Raw genomic sequence first — 26348 nt, forward strand, 5'->3', positions numbered from 1 at the left:
GCCCCTGAGTCCGATATTACAAATTAGGGCAAAGTAGAAAGATGACAAAGGTGTGTGTATAAAAATAACCGGCTGAGGCATGTACAAAAGTTTATCTGTAACATAAAACTTGTGTGAAAGACTTTGGAAACTTTAAATCATAAAAAAAAAAAATGTGCAAAAGCTAATGTTCTCAGTTTGTTACAATCAATTCCTGTCACCTTGGATTGTCTAGCATAAAATTGTATAGGGTCATTTTATACACAAAGGTATTCATATTGCATTTGGAGCAACATGGTAAGCAGAAGAGGATTAATTGAAGGTAATGTGAATTCAGTCTGGTTCTCAAATGATTGATGCCCTAAAAGTGCCAGTCATTAAACCATTACTTAAAAAGTCAGATCTAAACCCACACATACTAAATAATTATAGGCCTATTTCAAATTTACCCTTTCTCTCTAAAATACTAGAAAAAGTAGTCGCCAATCAGCTTCAGTCACACCTTACGCATTATAATTTATTTGAGAAATTCCAGACTGGTTTCCGCATTGGTCATAGTACAGAAACGGCACTAACGCGGGTTGTAAACGACATTCTGATATCCTCTGATGAAGGAAACTCCACTGTAATTATGTTGTTGGACTTAAGTGCAGTATTTGACACCACTGACCATTCTGTTTTACTGCAGAGGCTAGAAAATGACGTTGGGCTCACAGGCACCGTGCTCGCTTGGTTTAGTTCTTATTTATCAAATCGATTCCAATACGTACAGAAATGTGCTGACAGGACTCCATCATTATCCACAGAAGTGAGATATGGTGTCCCGCAGGGCTCAGTGCTGGGACCTTTACTGTTTTCACTTTACATGCTTCCACTGAGATCTATCATTAGGAAACATCATGTTAATTTTCACTCGTATGCAGATGACACCCAGTTATACATTTTATTTAAATCAAATGAAGTTTCTCCAATGTTGTCTTTAATTAGTTGTGTTAGTGAATTAAAGGAGTGGATGAATGAGAACTACTTGTCTTTAAATACAGATAAAACAGAGATGTTAATTGTTGGAGAGAATGACGCTGATCACAACAATATTTTGTCATCATTTAACTCAGTTGGAATCCCCATTCATTTTACTAAATCAGCCCGCAATCTAGGAGTTATCTTTGACTCTAGCATGTCATTTAAAGCGCACATTACAAAGTTGTCCAAATCATGTTTCTTCCATCTTAAAAATGTTGGGAAATTAAGGTGCTTTCTAAATAAACAGGATTCTGAGAAATTAATTCCTGCATTTATTTCTAGTAGGATTGACTACTGCAATGCGGTGTTCACTGGATGTTCAAACTGTTCTTTATACAGCCTCCAGTTAATCCAAAATGCTGCTGCAAGAATTATTACAAGAACAAGAAAGTACAAACACAACTCCAGTTCTTAAATCCTTACACTGGCCCCTGTTTAAGTTTAGGGCAGATTTCAAAATCCTCCTTTTAACATATAAAGCATTAAATGGCCAAGGTCCAGCTTACTTGTCTGAACTTATCATGACTTACAAACCGGAATGAACATTAAGATCTCAAGATGCCGGTCTGCTTATGGTTCCAAGGATTAATAAAATAACAGTGGGAGGTTGAGCTTTTAGTTACAGGGCCCCCAAACTGTGGAATGGTCTCAGCTTTTAAATCCCGGCTGAAGACTCACTACTTCAGTTTAGCACGCCCTGACTAGAGCTGCTGATTAACTGTACAGACTGCATCTCTGTTGTTAGTCATTAGCACTAAAACATAAGTAACATGATCGTTAGAATTTGTTACTAACCCTCACCTATTCTGTTTCTCTTCTCGGTACTCAAATGTGGCACTTGGTGCCACGGCACACCTGTCAAGTTGTTTTGCCTGCCTAAGGTAAAGTCATCCCTGATGGAGGATCGCAGGAATCACCAGGTAGAGGGGTCCTTTCATCGGATTGGCTGGCCCAGCGCTGTTTCAGCTGTGGAAGGCCAAATGGGGGAGGCAGCTTGATGGCTGAGATCTCCAGGACTCTAAACATATCCAAATCATATTATGGGATATCATCTACTGTTAAATTCTGCTTCGTACTTGTAAAATTTTTATTTTTATACTGAATTGAGGATTTGTTCTGCTCTGTGTATTGTGTTGTATTAACCCCCTTCTTTTTGACACCCACTGCACGCCCAACCTACCTAGAAAGGGGTCTCTTTTTGAACTGCCTTTCCGGAGGTTTCTTCCATTTTTTTCCCTTTTTTGGGAGTTTTTCCTTGTCTTCTTAGAGAGTCAAGGCTGGGGGCCTGTCAAGAGGCAGGGCCTGTTAAAGCCCATTGTGGCACTACTTGTGTGATTTTGGCTATACAAAAATAAATTCTATTGTATTGTATTAATCAGGACAAAAATACCTGCCAAGAATGAAAGACAAAGAATGACGAATGAAGGATGGATGGCGAAACTGCTTTTATGAAATGACTAGTAAACACCAAAGTACAACACCTCTTGCTGACATTCTGGTACATTTTACTTTTGTACATTTTTTCAATCTACTTACGTTATTAAACTTTAATTATTTCATTTCTTTTATTATATTACAGCCAGGGTTTATTTTCTGTTCTATTTCATTATTATTTTTCATATTTTCGTTATTATGTAAATTTTGCTGATGTTGCTGTGCTTTTTTTGCTATTTACTATTTATGTATTGTGTATTTTCTGATGTTCCTTGCGTCTTGTGGGTCGTACCCCAAAAGGCAGGGCCATTTCCACATCGATGCTGCTGGGTCCACCCTCCAGCTTTATATTCAGGTGAAAGAGATGGTCCCAGCAGAGGTTCATTGATGGAGGTGGAGTGCTTTTCATATTGTTTTCGTTGGATATTCCTGGTTTATTGAATTCTTGCTTCTTGTTTCTTGCACTTAGCTTTTGGTTAGTGATTTGGGCTTGTTTGCCCTGGACCGCCTTTTTGGACAAATCCTTTTGCCCTTTTTACCTTTTTGTCTGGATTGTTGTGCTTCTTTTTGATATGTAAATATTTTATAAATATCCTTCGTTTTTCTTGTTTCTCAAGCCAGAGCTCTGACAGTTCATCCACTCTTAAAGTTAATTTTAAGTATTATTTTAACTTTAAATATTGGTGCCCTATTTGAGACCTGTGAAAGACAAAGCCTACCTGTTGATTTTTGGGTAAGGCTGCCTGGGGCGAGGACTATCATTAAACAGAACAGTGAAGTTCTTATGTGGTTTGTGGGTCTTTTTAAAGACCTTTTTATATCCCTTTTCACTGAATTATAGCATCTTTAATCCAGTACAGAGCTGAGGGATGCTGGAGCCTAACCTGAGAGCAGGCAATGCCACCCAATAACCAATCCTGGCAAGGGTACTCGTTCATCACATGGCACCACACTCACGCTAAGTAAAGTGGAGTTCCCATTCGTGGAGTCACCATTGTTTTCAAGCAGCATAACTAACCACTGCTGCTATAAAAGTATTTTGTGCTCAAAATAAATGCAAGTTTAACAAGTTAAAATGCTTGCTGAAAAGTTCAAAACAAACTTTGTTATTGAATTTGTACCATTTCTTACACACGGCAAGGCAGGTCACTAACTGAGACTAATCTATAATCAGAGAGACATGAAGTAGTTAGAATATACCAATTCAATTCAGCTTGTAGGGATTATGCTAGTTATATAGACTATGCCCTAATATACAGTCATATGAAAAAGTTTGTGAACCCCTCTTAATTTGGGGAGATTTTTGTTTCTCATTGGCTGAGCTTTCAAAGTAACAACTTCCTTTTAATATGTGACATGTCTTATGGAAACAGTAGGATTTCAGCAGTGACATTAAGTTTATTGGATTAACAGAAAATATGCAATATGCATCATAACAAAATTAGACAGGTGCATAGATTTGGGCACCCCAACAGAGATATGACATCAATACTTAGTTGAGCCTCCTTTTGCAAATCTAACAGCCTCTAGACGCTGTCCTCCTATAGCCTTTGATGAGTGTCTGATTCTGGATGGAGGTATTTCTGACCATTCTTCATACAAAATCTCTCCAGTTCAGTTCAATTTGATGGCTGCTGAGCATGGACAGCCTGCTTCAAATCATCCCATAGATTTTCAATGATATTCAAGTCAGGGGACTGTGACGGCCATTCTAGAACATTGTACTTCTCCCTCTGCATGAATGCCTTTGTAGATTTCCAACTGTGTTTTGGGTCATTGTCTTGTTGGAATATCCAACCCCTGCGTAACTTCAACTTTGTGAGTGATGCTTGAACATTATCCTGAAGAATTTGTTAAAATTGAGTTGAATTCATCCGACCCTCGACTTTAACAAGGGCCCCAGTCCCTGAACTAGCCACACAGCCCCACAGCATGACGGAACCTCTACCAAATTTGACAGCAGGTAGCAGGTGTTTTTCTTGGAATGCGGTGTTCTTCTTCCGCCATGCAAAGTGCTTTTTGTTCTGACCAAATAACTCAATTTTTGTCTCATCAGTCCAAAGCACTTTGTTCCAAAATTAATCTGGCTTTTCTAAATGAGCATTGGCATACAACAAGCGACTCTGTTTGTGGTGTGAGTGCAGAAAGGGCTTCTTTCTCATCACCCTGCCATACAGATGTTCTTTGTGCAAATTGTGCTGAATTGTAGAACGATGTACAGATACACCATCTGGAGCAAGATGTTCTTGCAGGTCTTTGGAGGTGATCTGTGGGTTGTCTGTCACCATTCTCACAATCCTGTGCATATGCCGCTCCTGTATTTTTCTTGGCCTGCCAGACCTGCTGGGTTTAACAGCAACTGTGCCTGTGGCCTTCCATTTCCTGATTCCATTCCTTACAGTTCAAAATGACAGTTTAAACCTCTGAGATAGCTTTTTGTAGCCTTACCCTAAACCATGAGACTGAACAATCTTTGTTTTCAGATCTTTGGAGAGTTGCTTTGACGATCCCATGCTGTCACTCTTCAGAGGAGAGTCAAAGGGAAGCGCAAATTGTAATTGACCGCCTTAAATCCCTTTATATCTCATGATTGGACACACCTGTCTGTGAAGTTCAAGGCTTAACGAGCTCATCACACCAAATTGGTGTTGTAAGTAATCAGCATTGAGCAGTGACAGGCATTCAAATCAGCACAATGACAAGAGGACCCACATTTGTGCACAGCCAGTTTTTCAAATTTGATTTAATTTCATACAACTAAATACTGCATCACTAAAAATCTTTGTTCAGAAAACACCACAGTACTCAGATGTTTTGAAAGACATACCACTGTGATCTTTTTTTGTTGAAAGGAGAGTCAATTATTATGCAGGCGGAGAAGGGGTCCCAAACTTTTTCATATGACTGTATAGGCAAACATTTAATATGACTTAAATAACTAGCAAATGGCTCTTACAAACACATTGGAGAAATCAACATTTCAAAGGCGTGTTATGACTTGGTTCTGGCAATTCTATTGTTCCCCTCACTAATTTACACTCCATGGGTGACAGCAGGGCCTTCAGCTGTATAGCGCCCAGACTCTGATATGACCTACCGACATTAATCAGGTCAGCTGACTCCATGAATTCTTTTAAAAACAACTCAAAACTCATCTGTTCAGGAAGGCTTTTAGCTCTACCTGACTTTATTACCCTTCTCTCAGTTTACCTCGATGTCAAGATGCTCATGTAACCTGTATGTGTGTGTGTGTGTGTGTGTGTGTGTGTGTGTGTGTTTGTGTGCGCGAGACCATCAATTATGTTGTCTGTTAGGCTTTTTATCTGAATTTACTATCTTACTCTTCATTTATTTATCTGGTTTAGTACAATGCTATATACTGTATACCCTGCCGGTCTTTCTTAAACTCTGTGCAGTGCCTTGAGCATGGGAAAGGTGCTATATAAATAAAATGTATTATTATTATTATTATTTGGAGTATTAAAATTGCTCCTTTTATGAGTCTGTAGTCTGCACAGTACGGTATTGGTATCTGCGTTTATAATTTGACAAAGATTCTATTGTCTCACTTTACATCTTTCCATTTCTTGGTTATTTTCTCAAGCTGGCAAAAATTACACCTCCATATTCCAAGGTTATCTTTACATAGAACATAAGAAATCTGACAAACAAGCGGAGCCCATTCAGTCCATGAAGCTTGTTTGTTTAGCTAATAGCTAAGCTGTCCAAACATCGCATCCATATACTTGTTAAAGGTTGTCAAGGTTTCTGCTTCAATTCCATGTCTCCATAGTTTGTTCCAGATTCCCATAATCATTGCATAAAAAGTGCTTCCTGCCATCAGTCCTAAATGCACTTCTTCTTCATTTTCACTGGTGTGCTCCAGTATGTGATTTTTGTTCATTTTCACTGGTGTCATCGAGTATATGATTAACTGTAGTTAAAAGAGTTCTGATGGATCTACTTCATCAGTGCCTTTGAGGATTTGGAAGTCCTGGACTAGGTCTCCTCTCAATCTGCTGCTCCACTTGAGACTAAAAGGTTTAATTTTACAAGTATGTCAGAGTAAGACATGTCCTAAAGTTTTGGGATGCACTTGGTTACTCTCCTCTGCACAGCTTCTAGTGCCCCTGATGCGGTCTCACTAGGGCATTATGTAGTTTAAGCATGATGTTCATTAATTTACATTCAATAGTTTTTACCGCATAGCCTAACAATATTTGTTTTTTTGATATCTTGCATGCATTGCGTAGATGATGGAAAAGTTGTGTTAACACAAACCCTTAAACCCTTTTCAGGGATTGCTTCCTTTAAAACAGCATCTCCCATTTGTCTTTATAACCAATGTTTCTTCTGTCCATGTGCAACACTTTGCACTTGTTTACAATACATTTTTTCTTTACATAAATGTTTTTGGCTTACCTCATTTATATTTTCCCTCTATTTCACTCATAGCATTTACCTGACTGGCATTGCACCTGATAATCACCTTGTGCTGTGCAGAAGGTAAGTCTTCATGGCAGTACTATGTATGTAGAATCAACAGAAGCCTAATTTTAGAATAGGGTTTGATTGTCTCTTCTTGTTTGACCAATTTGCCATGGGTAGCAATACTAGGAGCTCAAGATTCCTGAGAACAAACCATTAAGGATCCTTGTGGTATACAAGCCCCTCCACCAAGCCCAGTTTGCAAGCCCGGCAAGGGGCATTTACCTTCAACAATTCCTTAATACAATATGAACAATTTCTTTAATGAGTAACTCAAATCAATCATGCTTTGACATACAAAATAACTGTTCTCTCAAAATAAACAGATTGCAAGTCTTAATATATGCTTAAGTGCAAAAACATGAAAAGAAAACATGCAAAGAAAATGAATGGAACAAAGTGGTACTCTGCTGCCAAGGGCACTAAACCTCTGAACTGCTTCATCTTCTGGCAGAAAGGTTATTTCTTTAACTATTTTTTGTACCAATTTAATATAACAGATGGCAAAATGGAAATGAGCACTTTTGTCAAATTATAAATGATATTAGTTGCCTGCGACCGCCAACTAATTTGTCAAGGACCTTTAGCCTTTACGATGCCTACCTCATTTCTTAAGTAGCTGCTTCATCACAGGCAGAAACATTCCAAGTGTCTCTTTATTGCCACTGCTTTTTTTCTACATTATATCTTGTGAGACACGGGTCCGAACACCACCAGACAGGCACCAACACCTTATAAAACACACATTTATTAAAGCTAATAAGTCTCACACAGCACACAGTGCTCCCAGCACCAATCACCCTCCTCACGGGCTTCTGTCTCCCGCTCCCGACTCAAGCTCCTTGATTGGAGTGAGGCGGCTCCTTTTATTTCCACCCGGATGTGCTCCAGGTGCTTGATGATGTTCTTCCGGCAGCACTTCCTGGTGTGGCGAAAGTGCTGCCCTTGCACCCAGAAGCACTGCAGGCATTCCTGGAAGGTCCTTCCTCCACCTTCCCAGGTGTGGCAGAAGTGTCGATCTCCCGGGCTCCACGACACTTGGGGTGCCCCCTGGTGGTGGCCACGGGCCCCAGTGGGCTTGAGCCTCCTTGCTTCTTCCCCGTGGTCCCCTCAACATCTAGGGTGGTTGCCACCTCCCGGTCCTTCCAGGCATCCCAGCTGGGTCTGACCCCCAGCCTCCTGTGACAATCTCTAGGTCAAAGAAGATCTCTCACCATCCTATAGTATTTTTATAAGTAGAAAGGATGTAGAATGCCAGAGTCCTACCAAATCCATTTGTGATAGGCTGTTTCAGAGAGTTCATTTTTTGAAAACTATGTAACTAATTATAGCCTTTCTTGACTTTCATAATTAGTTATGAAAGGTGCACTTAACTGGGAAGTAGGTTCACAGAAGCTCTAAGAGAAATGGCTTTGGCAGAGGCATGGAGTCACACCACGGGAGAAAGTGTTTCTAGCCGTTCAATACGGGACGAGGAGGCCTGTTGCGCACGTTTGAAGCTTTAATTGCTAGCACTCCAATCACCCTCTGGGAGGACATTCATTTAGTATTTGTGGAAGTGTTTTACCGGCAGGAAAGAGTGCATGGAAGCTGGGCATACAAGAGAGAGAGCCATAAGAGTTACAGGAAAATAAAGATGTTTTAGGAAGTTGCCTGAAAGTAGAGGAGGGTGCTTGCCGGTGAGTACGCCTGTGCGTGCAGTAGACGGATGCTAGGAAATAGGGGGACTTCAGCTTGGAACGATTCTGCATGAAGCGACACTGAGTGGGTATGTTGGGCCAGCGCAGTAAACAATTGGTCAGAGATACGATGCCTGGCATGTAAAACTGAATTATGCCCAGCAGGGATTGTCTTTTGACAGTGTGGAGTCCTTGTCAAAAGCATTCACTGCTTTTTCTTGTAAAGTTTTGTGCTGTTTTTTTTCACTTTTTCCTTTCCATACCTGTTATTACTTTATCCTGTTTTGATTTGTGTCTTGTCTGAAGGAGGAAGAAGAATTGTGTGTTTATTTCTCTTTTTTTCATATCCTATAATTTGAGCCATCAAACATAGTGTACATTTTCATCAGCGTTTATTTTTGTTCTTTGTTATATAAAAATTAAGCGTCATTATAGAAGAACTGTGTTTAATTGCATGGCACCAGCATTTATTGTTACTGGCACTGTAAATAAAAAACATTTGTTTCTGAACATTTTTTTCTGGAGCCTTTGCTGCCATTTTTCCGCCACTAACTTCATTTAGGTATATTACAGATGCCCGGGGTTTGAAGGAGTGTGTAGAGGTGCCAGTACACAGGGCATCACACCATGCTTTGCAATATTTTCCCTTTTTATTTCAAGTTCCTTTCATTTGAAAAGCTTTAAAAATGGTAATATATGGTGCATGAATTTCAAGATTTATGATTAACTAGCTAGCAGCAGTCATCTATGATGTGTGCTGTGAAGTGTATACAAGCATTCATATCATGCAGACCAATCTTCCCTCTTCACACATCTTGACTTAACCGATGCCCCGCAGGATCAAGTCTGCCTAAGTTTCTTCTCAAGGCCATATTACCAAGCAAAAGCTCCCTGCAATTTAAACATGCATTGTTTCTGTTGAACTTCAAGAACAGCTGATCAGTTTCTCAGAGAAAGTATTGAGAAGCTAAAAGAATTCCAAATTGGTTCTTTAGATGAGCTGTGATCACTTTTTTCAATTGAATTTGCTCTTTTTAAGCAATTCCTTGCTATTCAATTGAGCTGACATTTATATACTGTAGTTAAAAACAGAAATGTAGCATGGAAAGATGGGTTAATGTGGAAACACCATGCAATATGTATATATTTATACATGTTACTCTTCAACTGCCCCAAGTCAGTCATATTCTGAAAAGCATAATTTCATTGACCAGCCACATGAGTGTCTCTTCATCAGATAGCAGTCATCTGAAAGCTGGCCCATCATATTTGACTAACAATTCATTTTCAAGGCAGACCGGATGTCAGAATGGACACCGATGTGTTTCTTATAACTGCAGGCTTTTAGAGCTGTTCTTCATTTCTGTATTTCATTTTGAAGGTTTTCATTCATTTTGAATTTCATGTTCCCTTTTGGAATTTTTTTTAATTTATTCATTAATTTATGCAAAAACAATCAGTGCCTCACGTGACTGTAAGTGGCGTATCTCATGATTGGGAGTTGCGTGTCACATGACCGCTATCTTTATGCTTCTGACCTAATTGGACTTCTGGTATAAATATGGCCACAATTCCAATTTTAATCATCCCTCGGTTGGATAAAAGAAAAATGATTAAATCTCTTATTATAGTTCCTTTCTAAGTGGGCCAAGTGTAGTTCTTGAATCCCTTTTTCTTTATCTTAGCCTGACGCTGACTACAATGTCTATTTGACGTTTGCAACTGTTTTTCTCTCCTCACAGATAATTCCTGGAGACACAGTCTCACAACCCTGATTAATCTGTTTTTTTTTTTTCTGGTTGTTTATCATTTTTATCATCATCATTGTTCTGGTGACGCCATTTTGTTTTTTGGCTGTGGTTTGATTGCCACCATTCTGAGTGAATCCTTGCATGGCCAGTTGTTTATGGTTTCTATGTTGGTTGCCAGTCACATGACATGGAAGTCACATGATGTACAATGTCTTCACTGGCCCCCTATTTAAGATGGCTGAAGGCAGCTTCAAGCATCCAAGCACTGGATATTGTGTGTTAGGAATTTGAGTGTCAGTTTTTGCTACATTTATTTTGACTGATTTGTTTAAGCATTTTTGCTTTTTGTGTTTGACACTTCTACTACTATTGCTGCTAATAATAAATCATTCTGGACTTTGAGTGTCCTGTAGTTAAGAGCTCTGTCTAATTTACTAGTTTTAGTTATTCTCAAGAGTCTGAGATCACAATGTATGTCTTGGTGTAGGACAAGATACTAACAGTAAAAGGTATAGTGATCAGGAGAAAATATGTTATATCCGAAAGTGTCGTTGAAGTTGAACTGTAAACCAAAAATCAAAGTCGAGAAACACTGTCTAAACTTCAGTGCCAAAAATGCTCTTAGAAAGAGTTCTGATATGCATGTTTCTGATAGTTTATCCAAAATCTCTATCCATCCATCCATTTTCCAACCCACTGAATCCAAACACAGGGTCACGGGGGTCTACTGGAGCCAATCCCAGCCAACACAGGACACAAGGCAGGAACCAATCCCGGGTAGGGTGCCAACCCACCGCAGGACACACACAAACACACCAAGCACACACTAGGGCCAATTTAGAATTGCCAATCCACCTAACCTGCATGTCTTTGGACTGTGGGAGGAAACCGGGAGCACCCGGAGGAAACCCACGCAGACACGGGGAGAACATGCAAACTCCACGCAGGGAGGACCTGGGAAGCGAACCCAGATCTCCCAACTGCGAGGCAGCAGTGCTACCCACTGCGCCACCGTGCCACCCCCAAAATCTCTAATAGAGACAAAATGTCAGTGCTGATCTTTTCTCCCATCACTCCCTAGACAGTAATTGCTGCTAATCCCTGGTTTTGTTACCTTGGTAGCATTGCAGTTATGTGGTCCAAATTGTGGCCCCCATGTGAAACCAAGATGGCTTTGAAACAATGCAAAATTATTTTAACATTGCTACGTGTTCCTCAAAAACAAAAATTTGCACACATTTTGGGTGCTTCATATTTGAAAATCCGGGCCAGAAGCATTAACATTAAGACAAACATTACATGAAGCTCAGAAAAAATTAAAAAGTTTTCATAACAATAACAGCCTCTAGAAGGTAAATTGAGCTAAATTATTTATGACTTTACAGTATATCTGAGAAAGATGATTTTCAAATCGGATGTAAGCTTTACTGGAAGCCAGAGAAGTGAATTAAGATCTGGAGATCTGCTGCCGTGTTTTGTATTAACAGTTTGAACAGCCTGCTCATAAGGCATTATAATAAGCGATTGTGCATGAGGCAAACTGCCTTCATTTTCTAATAATTCTAAGATGGAGAAAGAAGATTTTAGAAAGTACAGAATGTAAAAATTGAAAATTAAAATCCATGTCAAAGATTACGCACAGAGTTTGGACTGAGCTAGCTAAACTAAAACCGCAGGCTTTTTGAGTTAGGAGTATTCATCATTGCCTTACTATAAACAGCGGTAGCATCCACTGTTTGTTTTTTTAATAAAGAAAATTATCGACTGAATTGAAGACGTCTCAGTTGATTTAAATGAGCTATACAAATGAGTGTCATCGGCATATGAATGAAAGTTTCCAAATTACATCTCCTAACAGCAACACAGAGAAAAGAGAAACAGATCGAGCACTGAACCCTGGATGGTGCCATGCCTTGTCTGTCTGTCTGTCTGTCTGTGTGCAGACTCTAAGAAGACAGACGTGTACATACACAAACACTTGCTCAATAGCAAATATTTTTACTCCTGATTGTTGATTGATCCTGATTGCTATTTGATCTATGTACTTTGTCATGTTTGTTTTTATGAAAATGTTGATGTTAGTTTCAATGAAACTGTTAGTCAGTCAGTCATTATCCAACCCACTATATCCTAACACAGGGTCACGGGGGTCTGCTGGAGCCAATCTGAGCCAGCACAGGGCGCAAGGCAGGAACACACCCCGGGCAGGGTGCCAGCCCACTGCAGGGCACACAAACACACATCAAGCACACACTAGGGACAATTTAGGATCGCCAATGCACCTAACCTGCATGTCTTTGGACTGTGGGAGGTCAATGAAACTGCCTTTCCTGTAAACATGAACAGCACTAAAATCCTGAGAAGTCACTATTGGCTTGCATCATCTAAGTTAACATGGTGGTACATCTTTATCTTTTGACACTGAATTTTATTTTTTATGAAACAGTCAAGGGTCACTTGGGGGTCAAGTCTGGCAGTTTAAGTATGTGCTGCGGATAAGTTAATCCATTTTTGGTCACAATCCATTGCACTCAATCTGCACGCCGTGAGTTGGAGTATTATCATAATTAAGTGACCAACAATTGTGCTATATTTCACTTTTTTATTACTCAGAATGTCATGTTTTCTTACAAAGCATTTATTTATCTGAATTTAACTGTTCTGTTATAATGTATATGGTTTATGACCTCCCTGAAAGTTTATTCAACTTTTCAGGTTTTCTAATTTAATTTAATCCTTAAAGTGCATTCTTTTAAATCTTTTATGCTATTTAAAAATTCTTGCTTTTGACCTCCCTTCATAACCGTAAGTTTGAGTCAACATATGAATTGTGTCTGTATGACAATGTGCGACTTCAGGGATGTCAAGGACTAAAATGACAAGCGGACATGAAGAGTTTTGAAATTTTTGTGTAAGAACATTTTTATCTGGAAACTTTTAATGAAGAGTAAAATGAATCTATTTATATGTGGATGAATAAGAGATACAAACCAAGTCTCTCGTCAGCTGAGAATACTCTGAACTTGACAGGCTAATCATTAAATGGACCTTCTAAACCAGCTAGGAGCTGCCAGGAGATAGATAGCTAAAGAATGTACGTGGTAAAGAATGTTTAGAATGTTTTCTATCAATAGAGATCCAATAAAAACATGTTAGTAATCTTAATTTAGAATCTCATAAGGGATACAATTACAGTCAAATGAAAAAGTTTGGGAACCCCTCTTAATTCTTTGGATTTTTGTTTCTCATTGGCTGAGCTTTCAAAGTAACAACTTCCTTTTAATATATGACATGTCTTATGGAAACAGTAGGATTTCAGCAGTGACATTAAGTTTATTGGATTAACAGAAAATATGCATCATAACAAAATTAGACAGGTGCATAAATGTGGGCACCCCAACAGAGATATGACGTCAATACTTAGTTGAGCCTCCTTTTGCAAATCTAACAGCATCTAGACGCTGTCCTCCTATGGCCTTTGATGAGTGTCTGATTCTGGATGGAGGTATTTCAGACCATTCTTCAATACAAAATCTCTCCAGTTTAGTTCAATTTGATGGCTGTTGAGCATGGACAGCCTGCTTCAAATCATCCCATAGATTTTCGATGATATTCAAGTCAGGGGACTGTGACGGCCATTCCAGAACATTGTACTTCTCCCTCTGCATGAATGCCTTTGTAGATTTCGAACTGTGTTTTGGGTCATTGTCTTGTTGGAATATCCAACCCCTGTGTAACTTCAACTTTGTGACTGATGCTTGAACATTATCCTGAAGAATTTGTTGATATTGGGTTGAATTCATCTGACCCTCGACTTTAACAAGGGCCCCAGTCCCTGAACTAGCCACACAGCCCCACTGCATGATGGAACCTCCATCAAATTTGACAGTAGGTAGCAGGTGTTTTTCTTGGAATGCGGTCTTCTTCTTACGCCATGCAAAGCGCTTTTTGTTATGACCAAATAACTCAATTTTTGTCTCATCAGTCCAAAGCACTTTGTTCCAAAATGAATCTGACTTGTCTAAATTAGCATTTACATACAACAAGCGACTCTGTTTGTGGCGTGAGTGCAGAAAGGGCTTCTTTCTCATCACCCTGCCATACAGATGTTCTTTGTGCAAATTGCACTGAATTGTAGAAGATGTACAGATACACCATCTGCAGCGAGATGTTCTTGCAGGTCTTTGGAGGTGATCTGTGGGTTGTCTGTCACCATTCTCACAATCCTGCTCATATGCCGCTCCTGTATTTTTCTTGGCCTGCCAGACCTGCTGGGTTTAACTGTGCCTGTGGCCTTCCATTTCCTGATTCCATTCCTTACAGTTGAAACTGACAGTTTAAACCTCTGAGATAGCTTTTTGTAGCCTTCCCCTAAACCAGGAGACTGAACAATCTTTGTTTTCAGATCATTGGAGAGTTGCTGTGAGGATCCCATGCTATCACTCTTCAGAGGAGAGTCAAAGGGAAGGAAGCACAACTTGCAATTGACCACCTTAAATCTCTTTATATCTCATGATTGGACAAATGTCCAATGAAGTTCAAGGCTTAACGAGCTAATCAACCAATTTGGTGTTGCAAGTAATCAGCATTGAGCAGTGACAGGCATTCAAATCAGCACAATGACAAGGGGACCCACATTTTTGCACAGCCAGTTTTTCACATTTGATTTAATTTCATACAACTAAATACTGCGTCACTAAACATTTTTGTTCGGAAAACACCGCAGTACTCAGATGTTCCTAGGAAATGAAAAACATACCACTGTTATCTTTTATGTTGAAAGGAGAGTCAATTATTATGCAGGCTGAGAGGGGTTCCCAAACTTTTTCATATGACTGTATACTACCCAAAATTAACAATTTAATATTCTCTAGTGAAATTAAACTACTTTAAGTCCAGGGTTAATGAGTGAAGATATAATACAACAAAATAATAATTTGAGAACACAACAGTCTTCCTGTGACCCTCCTAAGACCTTTATAGCATCTTGTCACACAGTGAAAAGTTTGACACTCTCCTATAGTGTATAAGTTGAAGAAATGCTGAGGCGTTTTTTGTTTTTTTTTTTTGTTCAAAGTAGTAATAGGTTGCATGCAGTGTTTCATAATATAAAACCTATTATTTAAAATATCATGAATTAATAACACAATACATTGAATTACCTCCTTTTGGTCCTTCTAGCTGCCTTCCATCTGCACGTGTGTGACAATACACAGAGACTATGCAGAGTGTGCACTTTCTCTCACAATATAAATACTTACAGAAATAGAATTGTAGGTTCAAGGTGTTCCTACTGAGCAAGACTTTGAAAGTTTGTGAAATTTTGTTATTTTAAAACCTGAACTCTCACACTTACAAATGCAGAATTTCAAAGCATGCAATTTATTTGACTGCTTATTAAATCTTCAGTAGTAAGTCCTGTTTGATGGGTAATAAACAACTCCATACACTGCAAAACAATGCATGTGCACAAACCTGACAAAAGAAAAACCTTTAAATGGGAGTAGTTCTACTTGTATTTAGCAAAAACAAAAATATCTGCCAAAGGGGTAAGCAAAATTTACTTGACAAGATTTTTTGAAGTAAGCTAAATAATCACAAATATAAATTTTTGGATAAGTCAGTAATTCTTACAATAAGGAAAACTAGACTTGATGTCTTAATTTAGATACTTTTCACTTGGGTTAGATGTTATTTTTTTGCAGTGTAATTAATCCTCTTTTATTTTAAGTTTAACAACCTATTTATCTATTCAAAGGGGGTCTTGCCTTTGTTTTAAATTCTCTTGTTTGGTAAACTAGCTTTCAAATCTGGTTGAATGGTGGGTGCTCTGGACACTGGGCTGCTGCCATCTTCTGGGATGTTTTGTCAAAGAAAAGCTTGGTTTAAGTGGGGGTCCTTCACCTCTTCTTTCAAAGAATCTGAATAATCCCCAATTTACAGAGGCAGCAGCTCTAAGACTGCAAGGGAAGCCCTATCTCCACTAAAATGTCATGAGAAAAATTCAATGATATATGTACTGTTGTATTTACATTGCTATTACAAATAACAGAGTAAAATGTTTTCCAACTTCATGGCTAGTTCATTCAGAATCAGCAATAATTTCTTGCAGGTCGTCTAACTTAATTTTGTTTCTCATACATTTCTATAGCAGCATGATCCATTAAAACCAGCTTCACTGGACCTCAATGGCACTTCAGAATATGCTTTGTTTTCAGTGCAGCAAAGCTAGATGTTTATTGGACAAATGTTTGAAAATGTAATTTCCAGGGAAGCTTAGCATCTCTGGGGATAACTGGGGGCAGTGGGCTGGCAGTCTGTTGGGCTGCTGCATGGTGATTGGAGGAAATGTCAAAGTGGATGGACCTTTTTTTGATTGACAGGTGTTTTGGCATCGGAGCATTTCAAGTTCAGTTCATGCAGATTTTTGGCACGTGAAGCTGCTGCTTGTGGTCTATTATTTGCTAGCGATATAGCCCACTATTTTCAATTGTACATATTCTACTGTAAATAAAAACATCAATAGAGCATTCTTGAGTTTGATCCTTGTTTCAGTTTAGAAAAGTTTATTTATTTCAAGCCAGGTAACTAGCTATGCATAATGGCAGACAGTGCTAATATTGTTGACCTGATTTTGGTGAAGCCATTTCATAATCTTCCTTATGAGGAGAGTCTCCCAATTAAACAGCAAGGCAGATGAGCACCCAAGATTGGTTTGGTTCAAAAGTCAGGCAAACATGACCGGTCTTTTCAACTCTTCTGGTATGACAAGGATGCTGGCTGACTTGAATTGCTGTGACAAAGAGAATGTATTGTTGGCCATGCCTCTTAATGAAACCACCTCAGGATGTTTGGTGAAAACTGGAGTCAGGTGATCTGGCTGACTTTGACAGGGCACACAAAAGACATGAGAAAATTACTGAACATGTGAGTTCACATGTACGGTTAAGTTGTCTTGGCAGGATCAGAGTAGAACATGGAGTTAATTATGGTTTTTACATTCTGGTGGCAAAACATAATGAAACCGTGAAAAAAAGGGCCTTCCTAACCATCTAATTGACGTCACTTCACTGCTTGGCTGTCAAGAGCTGGCATGATGAAGGTAATGAATCTACTAACGAGGGCAATTGCAGAGAATTCACTGACACGTTATCCAAATATGATTCTGTCTTGGCCACACACTTCCAGTCATCTTCTGTGTTTTCTGGCATGTCACATTCTATTCAAAATGATTTGATTTCTGCTAGTGTAGCCATTGTTGTTGATGAAATCAAAGGTCCGCTTCAAACTACTCCCTTTTTTGCATGGCAAGTAGATGACACAAGTGACATTTCATGTCATGCACAATTTTCTGTCATAGTTCGATATGTCGATACTGCAGTTCAAATTCAGAGCAGTTGTTGATGTGTCAGGGGGCCAAGATGCCCAGTCTGTCTTCGATGTTTTAAATGAAAACATGCAGGACATGCGATTAATAATAAAAACTTGTGGCCCAAACCTATGATGGGGCTGCTGTCATGGCTTTCTCTCTGAATGGACCTCAGGCTAAAGTTACAGCAATAGCCCCCAATGCAATGTTTGTTCACTGCTATGCACTGTGACAATGCGGGTTCGCTCCATGCTCCCATCAGGCGTTCGGGGAGCCCTGAACCCGTCATCGTTGGTAATGTTACCGATGAGCTCGGCAGTGAGGCATAACGAAAATGTACAAACAAGTGCAGTGCATCAAAATCATTAAATAAATAATCCATAAAAAACAGGTGTTATTGTGGAGGTTAAAAATCCAATAAACAGAAGACAAAAAACAATCCTTTAAAACGACGAGGTTAAAACAATGCTGGTAGCAGTCTCTTAAAAACAACACAAAGCCTGGTGCTTCTTTTACCTGGCAGCTTACCTGCTTCTCCTGTTTGGGCCACGCAACAGGAGAGTCACCCTTCTGCAGCTGGCCTTCTCTCCACATGACTGATCTGGAGGCTCCCCGATCCCTGGCTTTGGTTCCGCTCTCCCAATCGGTCATGTTGAGAGAAGGACTTAACCTGGTGTTGTCTCGGGGGCAAAGTGCTTGTCTGAATCCAGAATGTTTTTTGTATCTCTGCAGGGTGTTCAAAGTTGCCCAGAAACGTTCCTACTCAGTGGAACTTTACATCACGAATAGTGAGCACAGTGGCAAACAACTATGACTGGTAGCTCCAGACTTTTGAAAAGATTATTGAAGATGAGACCATAGTAGACAAGGACACATTTAATGCCAAAGGCTTTTTAAGGACACATGAGGATTTTTGAGTTTGTTTTCAAGTTGAACACATAGGAACAGATCTTCTCAGAAAGTGATGTGATCTTTGACATTGTGCTGCCGAGGGCTATGGATGCTCTTTACTGCAAACAAAGAACTGAGAGTCTCCTTGCTTTTGCAAAAGAGAAGAAGTCAGAGGAGGCTTTCAAAGCTGTTTAAGCAGCAGTAGCAAGTCTCACTTCAGACCCTCAAAATGAGCCTAGGCGAGTGAGTCCGTGTCTGTTATAATTGCAGCATGTACAGAAGCATTACAAAAATTTGTACTTGACCATCCTAGACAATCTTCTGGGGCAGACCTCTCAGTGTTTTTCAAATTTGGAAGGTATGCACTTCCTAGAACTAATCAATCCAGGGAAATTTCATGAAATGAGACCGGTGTTTCCCGAGGAGGCATTCCAAAGTGTCCTGGGAAGTTATGGCCATTTCTTTGATTCAGGGAGACTGAGATCTGAACTCCAAGTCTTGTATTCTAATTTTGACTTGCAGGGCAACAGGGGTAAACTCTGTGATTTCTTGGTGTTTTTTAAAGATATGGAGTTGGATAGTGAAATACCTCAAGTATACAAGCTATTGTCTTTATTGGTAACAAATGGAGCTACATCAGCAACTGTATAGAGGAGCTTCTCCTGCATAAAATGAGTCAATTGTACGCCTGCAACACAATGGGCCAAAACCGATGAAGCAACCTTGATCTGCTGGCCATTGTGAGGAAACTGGGTAAGTCTCTGGCAAAGACTCTCAGTTGGTATGACAGGGTCACAGACAATTTTCTACAAAGAATTTACATATAATTAACAGGATGCAATAATTGACTAATTTTATGATGTAAACCTAAAATGTGCTTCCTTGCTTTTTTTCTTTGTGTGTGTGTTCTTTATTTCACCTTATAGAATTTCTTGTACTAGGATTTTGTTCGTTTTTGCATACCCCTTGGGGTCAGGGTGCAGGATCAGCCATTGTACGGCTGCGGGTTAAGGGCCTTGTTCAAGGGCCCAGCAGAGTAGGATCTCTTTTGGCAGTAATGGGGATTTGAAGTCCCAGCCTTCTGGATGCCATTGCAGATTCTTAGCTTCAGAGCCACCACTCCAACCACCAACTGCCACTGCTATCAACTGTATACTTATATACTTGTATAACCCTAACCCTAACCCTAACTACAAAGAGGACTATTTCATTTATGTTAGGTAGAATGCCCAGAGGGGACTGGGTGGTCTTGTGGCCTGAAACCCCTACAGATTTTATTTTTTTCTCCAGCTTTCTGGAGTTTTTTTTTTTTTTTTTTCTGTCCATCCTGGCCATCGGACCTTACTCCTTTTCTATGTTAACTAATGTTGTTTTATTTTAATTTCTTATTTTGTCCTTTATTTTTCTTTTCTTCATTATGTAAAGCACTTTGAGCTACTTTTTGTATGAAAATGTGCTATATAAATAAATGCTGTTGTTGTTGTTGTATACTTACAGTATTTGATTTAAGTAGTGTAGCTATCCATTTTGTGATCTTTAAATGTAATATAAGAAAGGCATAATTAGGATCCTTAAGCTAACACCTCATATTTTGTCAATTGTCAGGTAAAAGGTTTTATATGTTTAATACTATTAGGATTAGTTACTTAAAAAATGCATTGCAGTATTAATTTAATAATATGTAATAAACAAAGCAAAATAATTTTTATTAATCCATAGTTTAAAACAATTTTGAATGGGGGAATAGAAATGTCAAGATAAACAGCAGAGTAAAGATAGGATAGCCAGACAAACTTTATTTGAGCAGCTTCCTTCCCAGTCCACGTATGGTATTGAGCACACTTCATTTTGCTTCACTTTTTCTGGATTTCATGTATTGTGTGAGGTTATTCACCACGGGTGATGAATTTTTTGCTGATTTGCTATATCTTGTTGCAGTTAGTCATTCAATTAGGAATATACCACAAGCTTGTGTGACAGTGTTGATGCTGTCTCAGCGTTTTTAACTAAATGTCCCAGGTTTAATGGTACAGTTGACTATGAGTTTGAACTGCAGTATGCAAATTGTTCATAGTTGATAGATCAAATTATACGTTTCTTTATGAATGCATCATATTACGTCTAGGTTAAATTCCATCCCATGCAATTAATAGCCAAGCCTTAAATAAAAATCAAAATATGTCATACTGGCATTACTGTCTGTAATTAATAATGTAGATTTCAAATGTAGCTCAGTTTCCTTGTGCATAAAGATATACAATACCTTAAAATGAACACTAATAGTTATAATTTTTGTTTTGATGAACAGCTAGGTACAACAAAAAGACACAATTTGAAAATATATTAACTCCGAAATAATCATTTAACTGGAAAACTGGTAGCCACCGAGATTGATTAGCCTATTGCCTGAAGAATATGTACCGTGTCTTTAGCTACTTATTGCTTTTCAGTGAACAGATCATACATCTATTGTATTGATCGCTGAGTGTTTTATGACTCTAATTGCTGCACAGCCTCAAATTTCAGAAATAGGTTATAAAGAAGAATAAAGATGCAGTCGCATGATATTGATTCGTAGGAATCCACACCTTGTGCAAAATTAACGAGACATTTCTTGAAAATCAATATGATATTCCCTGTCTCAGCTGAGAGCTCTTTTAAATCCAATTAAGATCATGTCTCTGCTTTTATTTTTTTTACATTGTATTATAGTATTTTAAGAAATAAAACTTTAGAAGGGCATGAATTCAGCTTGATTTAAATGAACAATATAAAGAATGTTAAATAAGAAATGGAAATCTTGCTACATTTTAAAACTTTCACATTTTGTTCAATGTGCACAAATGAGTGCAACTCATAAAAAGGAGGACACTGAAAAAGCATTGATGGAACAGTGAAATGTTGTGCGCTTGTCATATCGCGTTTGAAAACATATACTTAATGAAGATGGATTGCACTTGCATATTCTGACATGATTTATCCTATCGAACACATTTCTTAACAACTAGTTTTAAAACGCCTTCTTCCTGATGATCATACATTGATTAGCTAAGGATTCTTCATTTGTGAGAATTCAGTAAGACATTGTTCTATCGGTAATGACATTTTCTACCAGCATGAAGTTTAACATGTAATTTTGTTACCTGCAAAGGCCATTTCTCATGGGTCGATTATTCTGTTCTCCCTCTGGTGCAGATGTTTGTTTTACATTACTTTTTTTTTCTATATTAAAATTCGACTCGGCTTTAACTTTATTATCCGATATACTTGGAAGGAGAAGTATAGTATAAGGAACCACATACACCTGAACACCAACACGCATTACCTTAGCCTATTCATAAATTAGGGCTTCATTTATGTATTTTGCAGATAATTCAAATAACACCCTGAATTGAAAAACTGGTTTATTTTAAATTTAGGATTAGAGACTGTTGTTGGTGCATTTTTAATCTGTGATAGTCATCATTGATCCATTATAAAGTGTCTCTGTGATATTATTGGTCTTGCATTATTATTTTTTAGCCATTTGGAAAGAATACATTAGATTTGAATGAAATACATTCATTTTTGTTTTATTTACATTATGTACACAAGGTAATTTATAACAAAATACAAAAAATTGAAATAGATTTAAGAAAAATACATTTACCACATGTCACTTTTTCAGTATCATAATTATGCGCTTTTAAGCAAATTCTGTAAGTGTAGGTCTGAAAACAGCAAATGAAAATAATGTAGAATCAAGAAATTAACAACGAAAATTAGATTTTTATAATCTCATTCTTCAGGTGCAACATAGAAAGGTCTATTCAAACTCTGTGCTGCAAGTTGTCCCTTCTGTTATATGTAACCGTTTTGTCTTTTGTGTCCTCTGATCAGCCATCACTAAATAGTTCAAATAAAGTTGTCCCTTTCCAGCCCTCCGCTACTGACCACATCTCAAACTTAATTACAAATTCTCCAGTGAAATAGTTACCTTAATTAAGCTGTAAAATCCAATTAGTTGTCACTAATTTCCCTTTAAGAACCTTAAAGTATGATGAAAATTCTCTAAGTAAATCATTGAAGTTGTTGTTAGTGGAATGATCACGATTAAAGAAGCTGGGAGCCCACTTGAGGGGATTTTTAAGTCAGGAAAGGCGCACTAAAAGCTATTGTATTAATATTAGAGAAGAGAGGAACCCGAGATGAATGTGGGTTTCAGCTGTCAAACTGCCTGCTTCATTTAGGAGGTAATACAAGTTTATTGAAATTGAAATGAGATGTACTGTAAATAGTCTTGCATTTGAATTTGATACAAGTACAGACACAGGGTTTTCTGTGGAGTATAATTTTTTAACATATTTGATTACACCCATAAATAAGAAGATAGCATTTTTTAAAATTTGTCATTGTAGTGTTTTTATATGTTTAAATTTCATTATTTTTTATTATGTTTTTATATTTTTTTTGTATTGTCACCACTATTTTGTTATGGCTATTTGTTTATGGTCACTATGCCTGTTGCTAGCATGTGACAGCTTCCAAGTTCATTTCCCACCAACATAATTTGAGTGCACAGCTTCTAGAATTCAAGCTTCCAGAATTCATTCTTTATTACTATAAATTTCTTTGCTGTAGGGAATGCTAAAAGCTGCTTTCAAGAAGACTCTTTCTGTTAGGATTTTTGCTTTGTTACTCTAAGATTTGTGTTTTGGCTCTGATTTTGATTTTTAGGACAATTCACTATTGAAGCCATATTTCCAAAAAGTGCCAATGTGCTTTTATTAAAACAATAATCACAGTATCCAAACAACAAGTGCAGTGCATCATAGTTTCAATAAATATTCCATAAAACAAGTGCAAAGTGGGGATAAAAACAATTATCAATAAATAAATTCATTAAAATCCGAGGTTAAAATCAAAGTTAAAATGCAGTCTCTCTTATTACGATCTCAGCCCACCTCCGTCTCTCATTCTCCCCGGCTCACCCATTGCTCCCGCAGCTGGCGGAAACCCAACAGCCACGAGCTCTTTTTGGCCGATCTTCGTCTTAGCTGCCTGCATTCATCACTGCCAGACCGTTCAAGGTTGGCTCTTCTGCCTTCATCCTTCGCGCTCACGCAGTCGCTCCTCAGATCCCTCGGGAAGATACCTGCCTTGCTCACCCCACTCCAACAGAACATTCAGTGGGGCAAACTAACCCCTAGAGTGCTACCAACAAATGCTTCTTTGCGGGGCCCCAGCTCGTGCTGTCTCCTCCTTACAGGTGGCCAGAGCATACGTTCCAAGACTGCTTTTCCTGTCCTTTAACTTTCTTTTTTCCTCTGTCTTTGTCCTTTTCTTTGATCACGATCCATCTATCCTGGTTTCTCGATCCATCTCTATCCATCCCCTTTCCTAGTGTTGACTCATATATATACATACCCCCGTGCCTCCATGGGTGCAGCGCCTTAATCACACACAGCAGGAAGCCAATGAAGCAATTGAGAATGATCGCACCCACACTTGCAAGTGCAACTCGCTCCAACTACCTAATTAACTCCCCGCGGTCGTGCGATCGCGCCCACAGAGAACGACACGGCTATACAAATTAAAACTTGACCCTTTTTTTTGAAGCCACGGACCCGCTATACCACACAAACATAAATTAAAAGTAAGAAAAAAGTCTGAAAGAGCTAAACAAACAGGTGAAAGCAACATGAAAACAAAAATGAACTCAAAAGTGCTTAGAGTCCAAAGACAGCATATGTGTGTCTCTCTTCATTATCTATTATAGTCTCATAGTTTCTTGACTTCTGTTTCTTCTTATACAATTTTGGGGTTGCTTAAGCCATTTTCAAGGTTATTTTTTTCTTTTTTGCTTTCTGGTTGATTCATGGTTGTTATAATTGTTTTGCTTCTTTCTAAGACGCCATTTGTTAATTGCTGGAATTTGATGGTTTTCCAGATTTTCAGCATTTTAAAATAGTCTGAAGCATGTAGTGCAGCTGCCAGCATTTCCAGTTTACACAATCTAAGCCATTACTTAGTTCCCATCCAGTTTGCCTTCTGTGTGGATTTTTCATTTTCCATTTTTCTAGGGATCTGTGCTGGCCATCGGAAGGTTGCCGGTTCGAATCCCGTAAATACCAGAAGAGACTCTACTCGGTTGGGCCCCTGAACAAAGCCCTTACCCTGCAATTGCTCCCTCCTTGATATGACGTGATAATCTGCATCCAGCCCTGCAAGCAGGTCCTCCATCTTGCAGGGAAAACCCACGGGTTGGTGGCAGGATTGGCAGTCCAGCCACTGTTCAAAACCTTACACTGTTCAGTGTGGTGCAGAGGTGTCACCCATTGCACGGCCGCACTTAAATCTCAATGCGGGTGGTTTGCCGTGTGGTGGGTGCGGCAACATGCTGTAGTCAGCACATGCTCCCAACCTCAACCTCTCTCTCTTGTAGTATTCATGCAGGTTTCCTGTTGAGTCACAAGTTGACTTGGCACATTGCAATGATATATTTTGACAAAGAAGTTACAACTCTAAATATTTGCCCCATGTATCAATGAGGAGACCATTTGATGGACCAGTGTCCTTTGTAGGGTAAGCTCCTGTCTTGCAGCTCTCTGATGAAACAAGCCTCAAATCCCATCAACAGCTCATATGGAAAACAGATGCTTATACAATATTTCATTTTCTTTTTTTGTAAAAATTAAATTTTGAATTATAACGCATATGGAAAGGTATTAGTAATAATCCAGCTGGTCATCAAGTTTTATGAAATGATCCTGTTAGTCATCAGGATAGAAACAAAACACTTGCATATGAGATATTGGTTTCAGTTAGCATTGAATAACGATTGTCTCATCAAATGTCAGTAGGTTGGAAGATCACTGTTAACTTTATTAGGCTGCCTGTCTTGGATGAGAAATGATCATGATGTTTAAACAGTTTGCCAATGCATTACATCTAAAGACAAGTCCTCATAATGAAAGGCTTCACTGCTAGCTGTATGCATTTTAAATGACAACTTCCAATACGATTTCAGTCAGCTTATGGCTGTAATAATATCACTGCAGCCAAATAATGTTGACAAAGCACATGTAAATGATGTGGGTCCGAATCGTGCAGATTTAATTATTAATGTGGTGTTTTATCTAATTTTTACTTATCTTTCTTTTTTATTGTACCTTTTTCTTCTGATTCTTATTTTCTAGCCGCAAAAACCCAATGCATTTTCTTTAAAGATTAAATTGTAAGAATGTTAAGTTCCAGAAGAAACTGCATTATATTCTAAAAGGGCATTCTTGAATTATGCCTGACCCAGAACAGCTAGGCAAGAACACATTTCAGTTAATTCTAGAATTACCAAAGCCTACGAAAAACCTTGTAATCCCAGCCCATCTAAAATTCCTTCACACCTCTCCATCAGCGTCTTTTGTGTTGTAAATGTGTCGATCAGCACAAGCGTTTAGTGTTTATTTGATATTTCTAAAGAATTATTATTATTATTATTATTTCGACCTCATGCTTCACACATTATATAGTTTATGTCTACATTTTCTCAGTTATTACTAAAACATAAAAAAGTTTCTCTTTTAACGATGTGTTTACATAGATTGTTGTAGGCACGGAACACAAATGAAATGCATGTATTCCAAATGACGAGATATTATTTGCCTCTACAACTCTAGAAAGCAGCCTCATATCCCATCCCCCCGCCCACCACCGCAGCTCAGTTCACAAGCTCAGTGTTTATCTTGGAGTGAAGTG

The sequence above is a fragment of the Erpetoichthys calabaricus genome, chromosome 16, assembly GCF_900747795.2.
Source record: "Erpetoichthys calabaricus chromosome 16, fErpCal1.3, whole genome shotgun sequence".
NCBI classification, from domain to species: Eukaryota; Metazoa; Chordata; class Cladistia; order Polypteriformes; family Polypteridae; genus Erpetoichthys; species Erpetoichthys calabaricus.